Source organism: Gavialis gangeticus, unplaced genomic scaffold (assembly GCF_001723915.1).
Source record: "Gavialis gangeticus isolate Ggan-Ray unplaced genomic scaffold, GavGan_comp1, whole genome shotgun sequence".
Classification (NCBI taxonomy): domain Eukaryota; kingdom Metazoa; phylum Chordata; order Crocodylia; family Gavialidae; genus Gavialis; species Gavialis gangeticus.
In genome coordinates, this window is record NW_017729034.1 from 68,735,193 (window position 1) to 68,745,018 (window position 9,826).

The 9,826-nt window shown below is 44.4% G+C and overlaps 1 protein-coding gene across 1 annotated transcript in view; it reads left to right on the plus strand.

Moving 5' to 3' along the window:
* Nucleotides 1-9,826, plus strand: part of PARK2 (parkin RBR E3 ubiquitin protein ligase) — a 1,789,008-nt gene that overhangs the window by 640,970 nt on the left and 1,138,212 nt on the right. The window lies entirely within an intron of this gene.

Genomic DNA, 9,826 nt, shown 5'->3' on the forward strand with positions numbered 1-9,826 from the left:
CCCCCCCCCCCCCCCCTTATTTAGAAGGTCACTTTTAATGCTTGCTTAGTTCTGTCTGGGAATAGATTTTCCATTAAAGGTTATATGTTTTCTGCATTTTTTTAATGTTGTTGTATTATACTATCTGCTCTCTTAAGTGGTATTCTTATTATTTTACTTATGATGTAGGCCTTGATTTAGCTAGCCTCCTGTCATCACTGGGCTCTCCACATCCCTGTCTTCATGCCCTCACTGGCCCTGGGCTCTCCATACTATAGTGTGCCCGGCAATGAGGCCTCCTCTGCCCTAATAGCCTCATCCTGGTCCACCAGATTCAAATAACAGCATAAATACAAGCCCCTGGGCTATAACATGACAACAACAATAACATTGGAGGTCACACCCTGCCCCTTTAAAGAGGCAAGCTTCTCCCTCAACAATGTGTGCCTCCTAGCTTCAGATACTTTAGGAGCTCCTAGAGCCCTTTAGTTTTACCAGCAGCAGAATAGGCAACCAAGCATCTCTGAGTAACATTTCTGCAAGAGCTCTTTCTCCCTGGCTTCTGACAGAGAACTAACCTCCTGCCAGTCTGAGCCCTGTGACTTATATATGCCCAGGGTCCTGTTTCCTTCTGGTCAGCTGACTGGGTGCTGGTTCCAGCTAATACCCTGATTAGCTTACTGCCAAGGCAACCTGCAGCTGTGGAGCCTTGCCTAGGTCTCAGGGCTCCCTAGCTAAGCTGACTGTGCTCTTGAAAGAGCAGGCACACCTCAGTGCCCTGCAACACCTAGATACATTGTCGGCAAGTCGGAATGAAATGTGTCTGACTAGAAGTGTATACCTTTCATCCCGGTTTCTGGGGTCTTAATTGTATTATATAGCTAGCTACCTTGGATAAATCTCCTATTATGTGCAGTTGTGGAGTCTGATAGCTCACAGCCACACTAATTAAAGTCTAACATTAAACATCCTAAAATAAAGATTTTGCTCTTTGAGCTCCTGTTGGCCCCCAGGATTTTGGTTCTGACTTTGACAAACAGGCAGATCGCCAGGTAGAGAAAAGAACTGAAGTAATGGTCACAGTTATGTGAAAAATTTATATTTTGGGTTCAGTGGCTGAACCAAAAGGGGAAAAACAAAACAAACCAAAACAAAAAACTAACACAGTATTTAAAAGATCATTTTGGGTTGATAACAGGGCCACCAGATCATTGGTAAAAGCTGTTGCTCTTGCAGTGGTAGCAGCAGTGAGAACAGTCCCCACTGCCAGCTGTGATGCAGCAGCACTGGCTCTTGCCAGAGCTCCTACTACCATGTGGCAGCAGGGTGCTGGCAGGGATGTTTGATGGCTTGTCAACTTTCCCCTGCTCTCCTTGGAGGAGGGAGGAAGAGTGAGAGACTGAGATCCAAGAAACCTCCTGTAGTGTTATATATAACTATACCGATATTATATGCGAGGCTACAAAACATCCTGCCACAAGAAAGTTATTCTTTGAAAGAGGAACATTTTGTGTTGCAATAAAGATAGCATACATGTCTGTGCCCTAGCTTTGTATAGTGCTACCAATGTTACAATTGTCTGTGGTCAATATTTGCTTTCGGGTCAGAGGAAATTTTTGCTTTTTCTTCTTTACTAAACATAATGTTTCTTTTGGTTTGGGGGTAGTGTTAATAGTATGGATTTTTACAAACTAAATTTAGCCAATTTGGTGTCAAAATGTCAAAAGACTCCATTATGAAAATGTCAAAATGTAACATTTTCTTTTTCTCCAGTTTTTTCTGCAGTCAAACTATTAATCAAATTCAGCTTGAACTTGTGACTTGCTTCAGTTGCCCCAAACACACATTTCTCTGGTGAAAGAAATATTTTTCTGAAAAATTTTACCCAACTTCTCTTGGGTCACATTCAAAGTATCAGATTCAAATCAACTTCTGCTTTTGTTTCAATAGGAAACTAATGTGAAATGGTTATATTTGGTTGTTCTCTTGACCTTTCCTTAACATAGAGAATGTGAGGCACATTTTGGTAGGAACCAGACCCTAACTGGGTCCTGTATACATCTCTCTGGAAATGGAAATTATAAAGTTTTTCCTCTTGGCTTAACCCGATTTGTCCTACCAAACAGTACCATTTTCTTGCTCCTGTACCAAATATATTGATAACTTATAATTTTTTGTTTGGTTATTTTTACCAGCAGCCAGTGGCCCACTTCAAAAGCCAGCTCCACTTTCTGCTCCCTGGTCAGCCACTTCCCTGCTCATGTACAGCATATCCAGCACAGGGACAGTACACGGCAGCAATCTCCTTGCCAACTCTGCCTCCCTGTGCCATGGCTTCTCCTGCCCTAGCCTCTGCCCATGGCAGCCATGACCCGTGCCCCAGGCTCCTGCACATTCCAAACGCTACCTAGCCCACGGCCATCTTGCCCCTTGCTCTTGCTGCCATGGGTGACCCTTCCCATGAAGCTCCCGATGGCCTTGCTCTCAGCCTCATTGGGGGACACAAGCGTCTAAGGTGGAGATCCCCAGAAAAGATTGAGGGGGGGTGGTATCCTGACTAAGAGTGATCCAAGAAGACCTCAATGGTGAACCTGGCAGAAGAAAAGTGTAACCTTCTTTTAAGCAGCTGTGAAGGTGGATGAAGGCTGCAGCAGATCAAGGGATTCCAATCATCTTGGATTCCATGCCTTTGGACTTAGATCCCTATCTGTCAAGGACCATGCATTTGTTGGCATGTGAAAACATCCTCACAGTAGAAGAAGTCATGCATAGGTGTCTTCCTTATGGGAATTATACATCTCCTCTGCACTACAGGAAAGTCCTATGGTCCTATGGTGATTGGCGAGTGGTGACAGGGACAGGACTGTGAGATCTGGAAACTCCTAGTCATGGACCAGCACATAGGCGGTGGGTGTTTGCTTCAGTCAACTTGTTCGAGGACAGAGGCAGTAAGAGCAATTTAGCAGCTGCACCCATGACTGAGCAGTCCAATTTAGGATCCATTCTACTCACCCCACATGGGGAGGGGGCTAGAAAAGGTACCCCAAACATGGTCTGTCTCGATCAATTCCTGACTGGAAAACTGTGTCCAGTGGGCTCACCTCTATGCAGTCAGAAAGAAACAAAAACGATTTTTGGAACCTGGAACATACAAACCTTAATGGACTATGCAAACAGTGATTTCCCTGAGCGAAGGGCAGGAATGAACTCTTGTGAACTGAGGAAGCTCAACAACAACAACACTGTTACCCCATCTGAAACTCAACTTCTGGAGAGGGAGAGCAGAAAAAGCCACGGACACATGGAGTTGATTTTTGCTATCAAAAACAAACTTGTGAACTGACTCTCAGAACTCCCAATTGGCGTTTAATGAACGCTTCATGACACTCCGTCTGAAACTTGCCAAAAACCAACAGGCGACAATTGTGAGTACATATGCCCTCACTCTCAGTGCTGGTGAGATCATGAAGGAGAACTTCTATTCACAGCTTGACACTATCCTCCAAGGGAAGAAAAGATCATCCTTCTTGGAGATTTTAATGCCAGAGTGGGAAGAAACTCAAAACTTTGGAATGGTACTATCGGAAATTCAAATGTTACTGGGGTCCTTCTTCTGACGAAGTGCACAGAACATGGACTTGTCATCACAAATACCCTGTTCCATCAAAGAAACAAGTTCAAGATATCCTGAAAAGACCCTAGATTGAAACACTTGCATTTGATTAACTGTGTGATTGTTCGGACTCATGATCTCCAGGATGTCCTGATTTATGAGAGCCACCGTCTCATCCATTCCTGCATGTCCATCAGGATTGCTCCTAAACAAAAAATTCAAGGAAGCAGGTCAGGTGCAAGTGCAACACTGAGTGCTTGAATGACCTTCTCAAGCAGAGAGTATTCCAGCAACTCCTGATTGAGACACTACCAACAGAGCACCCAGAAGGAATTGAGGGGCACTGGGCAGGACTCAAGACAGCTTTGCTCTCATCCTGTGAAAATACCATATGATGCAAGACCAGAAAACATCAAGACTGGTTTGATGAAAAATGACACTGAAATCCAAAGCCTCATCAACAGGAAACAGGAAGCTTTCTGTGCCCAGCAGAATGACATCAACTCTGCCATCAATAAAAAATGCACACCAACAAGCAAATCAGAAGTGCAGAGAACACGAGAACTGAAGGAAGTGGTGAATTCAGAAATCAAAACAACATTTTGCTGGCATCTGTGACACTCATGTCTTCTTCAGTGCTACCAAAGCTGTCTATGGCCCTAGCACTCAAGGCCGTAACCCTCTAAAATCAAAGGATGGGACAACACTCCTAAAACATGGTGAATCCATTAATGCTCACTGGAAAGAACATTTCCAGGACCTTCTGAATCATGACTCAACTGTTTATGAAGATAAGATCAACAACTTTCCACAAAGAGCAATCAGAGAAGACCTCAGTTTGCTGCCTACCATGGCAGAGGTCAGGAGTGCCATCAAGAAAATGAAGAATAACAGGGCAGCTGGTGTTGATGGAATACCTGCAGAGTTTTTCAATGGAGGAGGAAAACAACTTACATGTCAGCTTCATGTCCTCATCCTTAAAATCTGGAACAATGGAGAAATCCCAGCTGACCTAAGGGGTGCCTTGATTGTTACTATCTTCAAGAAGAGGGACAGAGCTGATTGCAGAAACTATGGAGGCATCTCATTGTTGGCCACTGCTGGGACAGTCATCGCCTGTATCCTCGCTAACTGCCTTCTCCCAGATGTGGAAGGAATTCTTCCAGAATCTTGAAGTGGTTTCAGACCATCTCAAGGAACTGCAGACATGATCTTTACAGCACATCAAATCCAGGAGAAGTGTCTTGAGCAAAATTGACCTCTATACTTTAGCCTTCATCGACCTCTCTAAAGCCTTTGATTCTGTAAACCGTGAAGCCCTATGGAAAGTTGGCTGTTCAGACAAATTCATCAGTGTTCTGAGACTTCTCCATGACAGTATGTCAGCAAGATTTCTCAGCTACAGGAATCAAACAGAACCATTTGAGGTGAAAATGAGGGAAGCAAGGTTGCATCATCACTCCAATTTTGTTTTCCATCTCCATCTCCACCATAATGAACCTCATTGACAGAAAGCTCCCACCTGGAATTGAAATTGTGTGCAAGATGGATGGAAGACTCAAGTCCAAAATGAAGACCACGACAATATCCATAATGGAGGTCCAGTATGTGGATAACAATGCTGTCACTTCTCAATTTGAAATGGAATTCCAAACCATGTATTCTCATAAGTCTACGAGAGTATTGGCCTAATTCTAAACATCAGGAAAATGCAAGTCCTTTACTAACCCGCTGCAAATGGAGAAACAACCTCGCGCTCCCCCCCATTCAAATCAACAGAGAATTGCTGGAGAATGTGGATCACTTCACCTATCTTGGAAGCCATCTTTCATCAAAGGCAGACATTGACACAGAAATACAGCACCACTTGAAATGTGCGAGCGCAGCCTTTGGACATCTGAGTAAGAGAATCTTCTTAAATCATGACATCCTTGTTGAAATGAACAACACAGTGCCCATCCCTCCTGGAAACACCTGTCTGCACTGTGACAAGATACATGGGCTATGGAGCCACCTGTGGACTGACTCTTAAGATCCTTGGAAGACAGTCTTGTTCATGAGTGATCACCCATCATCTTGCCCTGCCTGGCTCCTCCACACACAGTGACCACCTGCCTGGCCACAGCATGCCATCCCAGGGCTGCCACCACCAATGTGCAGCTGCTGCAGGCAGGGATACTGACATGGGCTTCTGGATGCCACCTCTGGGGCCACCCTTGCCCTCCTGGGCCTCAAGCCCCACTGCATCTGGGCCAGTTGTGTTAGCCAGGACTGGTGGCTGCACATTGTCCAGCACACCTAGGACAATGATCAATGGCTGCATGCCTTCTACATGAGCTGAGCCAGCTTCTGGGACCTTGAGCAGCTCCAGCAAGTGGCAGGACACCTGCACATGGCCAACTCTGCCCCTGGACACCTGCCTGGCCCTTGCCCTGCTCCTCCACTATGTGGGCCATCTCTTTGCAGTGGGCAAGGCCACTGCCAGTGAAGCTGTCCTGGTGGTACGTGGCACCCTCCATGACATTCTGGGGGACATCATGTTCCATGTGCACAACCCCTGGGTGGTGATGGCAGGGTTCCATTCTCTGGGATTCCTTCAATGCATCAGGGCCCTGGATGGGACCCACATCCCCATCATCTGCCTGCCTCATGGTGACTGGCCCTACTACAGCTGCAAGGGATTTCATTCTATGGTGCTCCAGCCCATTGTGGACCACTGCGGCACCTTCATGCATGTGAATGCTGGCTCGGCAGGCAGTGCCCATGACACCTGCATGTTTCCGAACTCCAGCCTGCTGGGCCTGTTGGATAGTGGGCACTTTGTGCTAGGGGTGCCAGACCTGCAGCTGGGTGCTGTCATGGTCCTGCTCCTCCTTGTTGGGGACCCCACCTTCCCACTCTTGCCCTGGCTCATGTGGTCCTACACCTGCCAGGCCCACTTTAATTGCTGCCTGGGCCAGACCTTCACCTTGGTGGAGTGCACCTTCAGCCACAGGTGCTCTCTCACTGCCTGCCTCGAGTTTGCCAAGGAGAACCTCCCCTGGGTCATTGTTGCAGCTTGTGTGCTGCATAACATCTGTGAGGCCCAGGGAGAGCTGTTCCGCAAGATCTGGGCAGAGGAGGCATGGACGGAGGACACCTGGCAGCAGGAGCACCACCAGTGGTGGCAGCAACAGTGGTGGACGACCCCTGCCAAGACCTTGAGTGATCTGCACACATAGAAGCAGGGCCCATAGAGGCAGCCCAGCCCTGGGGTAAGAGAAACTCCCAGTCTGGAGTCTTGGGGCTGGCCCCCTAGTGACAGGGCAGCTCTGGGAGCCAACTTGCTCCTGGGTCACATCTACACATGTGTAACTTTGCAGTAACTAATCACACTTAAATTTGCTACCTGCATTTGCCCAGTGACAGGGATGGCCAAACAAAGCCTTACTATCTCCCAAAGTACTAGAAGTAGAGGATAAAAAAAAATGAACCAGCATGTAATTAACTCGTGCAACTCATCACCACAAGTTATTGTGGAGATTGATAGTTTAAGAAGTCTGAAGGAGAGTCTTTCTTCCACCATCATCTACCTTCATCCTCTTCCTCAAAGTGGACGAGTGAAAAGAGAAAATAGGTTTTCTATCTTTTGAGAAGAGGGATGAAAGCAGGAGGAGCAGAAGCAACCGTTAATTGAAGGGGCTGGGTGGAAAGTGGAGAAAAGGTTCATATCCCTAGTGCTATGTGAAAAAGAGAGGGAATAGCCTACATGGCAGTGATCTTACTTTGAAGTCTGTTGAGGGTACTGGGTAAGTGTTAATTCCCCTCCCCTTTCCTCTCTTTGCCCTCTGATGGTGATTACCCTCCCATCATCATTGTCTGGGGGAGAGTCTAAAGACTCAAGTCTCAGTCTAAAGGCTGAGAATCTGAAGTGCAAGCTGCTTCTCTTTTCACGAACTTGCATCAGTGGGTCTGACTGTCTAACACAAATCAGAGCTAGCTGTGGTTTTGTTTATATATGCATGATCTGAAAGAAGGCCCACCTTCTCAGGGAAAGCTTTAAGGCCCAAGGAAGCTGACCTAAATATACAGTGTGTATTTTGATATAGCTGACATTTGAGGTTTGGGCTGTTTGGGTTTTGAATACTTTTTGTGACTTGGGACAGTGCAGAGACAATAAAAATAATAAACTTGCATTTTTTAAAGTCCCTCATTCTCAAAATAGCAGAAAAAGTTTGTTGTTTTTTTTTAAGAGGAGATGGGTATGCTTGTTGCATCACAGCGGTCCATCTCTAGGAAGGACACCAGGGACAAAGTACACAAGTGACCAAGTAGTCAGTCAGTGAAAATATGTGACTGAGTCAAATCCAAGTGAAATCATTTTTTTTCTCTTTTTCCTGCTGGTTGTTGCCTGTTTAGGTTAACATAGAGTTAGGGTCAGAGATTAAGACTTCATTGAACTCTGGATATATGAATTCGTCCTGTGAGAGGGAAAAAAACATTTATCTCCAATTCTATCAAATTTGGGCTGGGAAATGATATCCATATACTGGGTCTTTTTACTGAAACTAAATGAGCCTTTAATTAAGCTTTATGGTTATTTCAGATTGAGCTAACTTTTCTTTTTCTAGCCTTTTCCCCTTTACCACAGTACCCTTGGGCATTCACTCAGAGACCTCCATTCATCGCTTTTATGTCAGATATTCCTTTATGTTCATCATCTCCACTGCTTTTAGTAAGTTGCTCTTTTGATTGTTTGACTATTTCAGACAATTCCCTTATCAGACTAATTTCCACCAGAGCAGGATCCAATATCTCAGATGTGTATGTGTCAGGCATTTTACTTAGCAGCTGAAGCTGCTAGGAAGTATATTATTTTCTGTGTGTTCACTCGAAAGATACTGATTAACTGGGAAGTGGGATAAAAATATGAAACAGAAGCTTTTTTTTTTTTTGCAGGGGGGAGGGAAAGGGGATATGAATACCGATGTGGTCCATGATGAAGTCACTTTTCCAGGTCATCCAAATTCTATTCTCTACAAAGAATCAGTTCCTGACACTAGGTTGCACCACTTTTACATCTACTCTTCCTTTCGTTTTGGTGAGAAAAGAAATACTTGATAATCTGCGATGTTTACACACACAGTGTATCCCCTTTGTATAATGGATCACAGATAGGCATTAATTTGGATCAGCAGATAAGACAAGGCAATATCTTTAGAGTTATTAACAACAGATACCACAAAGGAACCTTTCCTGAGGCATAAGACAAATCCATGTAGAAAATAAAATAGTCATTGACATAAATAAGTGCATATTACATTTGTGTTACCATGCTAACCTAAGGCAACCCCCTAAAAAAATACAGAAAAACCACATACCCGCCCTGTCTTCCATCTAATCCATCCTATTTATAGAGCATCAGTCACTGATAATTCGAAGAGTTGTTCAGACAATCTAGTGCATTCTAGATGCACTAAAAACATTTTTTTCCTTGCCCTTTCTAAAATATGGGAAAATATTTTCTTCTCTGAAGACACAAGCTAAGTTCAGTAAGACTGTAGCAAAAACATGACATTATAAAAATATATTTTAGGCATTCCATATTTATTCTTGCTCAGTAGCTTCCATTATCAAATGTACTCAGCTTACAATTCAAAAGGTTTTTTTTGTAACTGAAAGCCTTGCAAACTTAGAGGAAAGATCAACTGTCAGATCTCTGGCTATCTCGCTCTTAGAATGTCATCACCAGTGGTATTCTTAACTCAAAACCTTCCTGAAGTCTCCTATGGAAAAGCATAAAGGAAACTAGAATCTAGCCAATTCTCTTACTGGCTCTGCAGTGTGAGAAAGAAAAAAAAAAGGATATATCTATATCTATAGATATATGAAAATGCTGTTTAATTAAAAACAGTAGCTGTATTAGCGTAGGAGTAAATGTTCGCCTGGTCATATGAGTACATAATTGCTCAGTACAGGGAATCTTCACCTTTTTTGAGGCATTTGATACTTGCCATTGCCAGAAATAGATTGAATGGGCCACTATTTTCATTGGGCATGATTCCTTTTGTCAGTAAAGCCAGTCCAAAAAAGGATATCCACAGGCCACTATCATGTGAGGAAGACTGCATAGAACTTCATTTAAATAGTGCTCTGCGTGAACATAGAAGCAAGATCTTTTAGAACTATTGTCTGCAGCTAAGTCCTACATTATAACTGTATTTGCATGGATCCCCCCCCCCCCCCCCCCCCCCC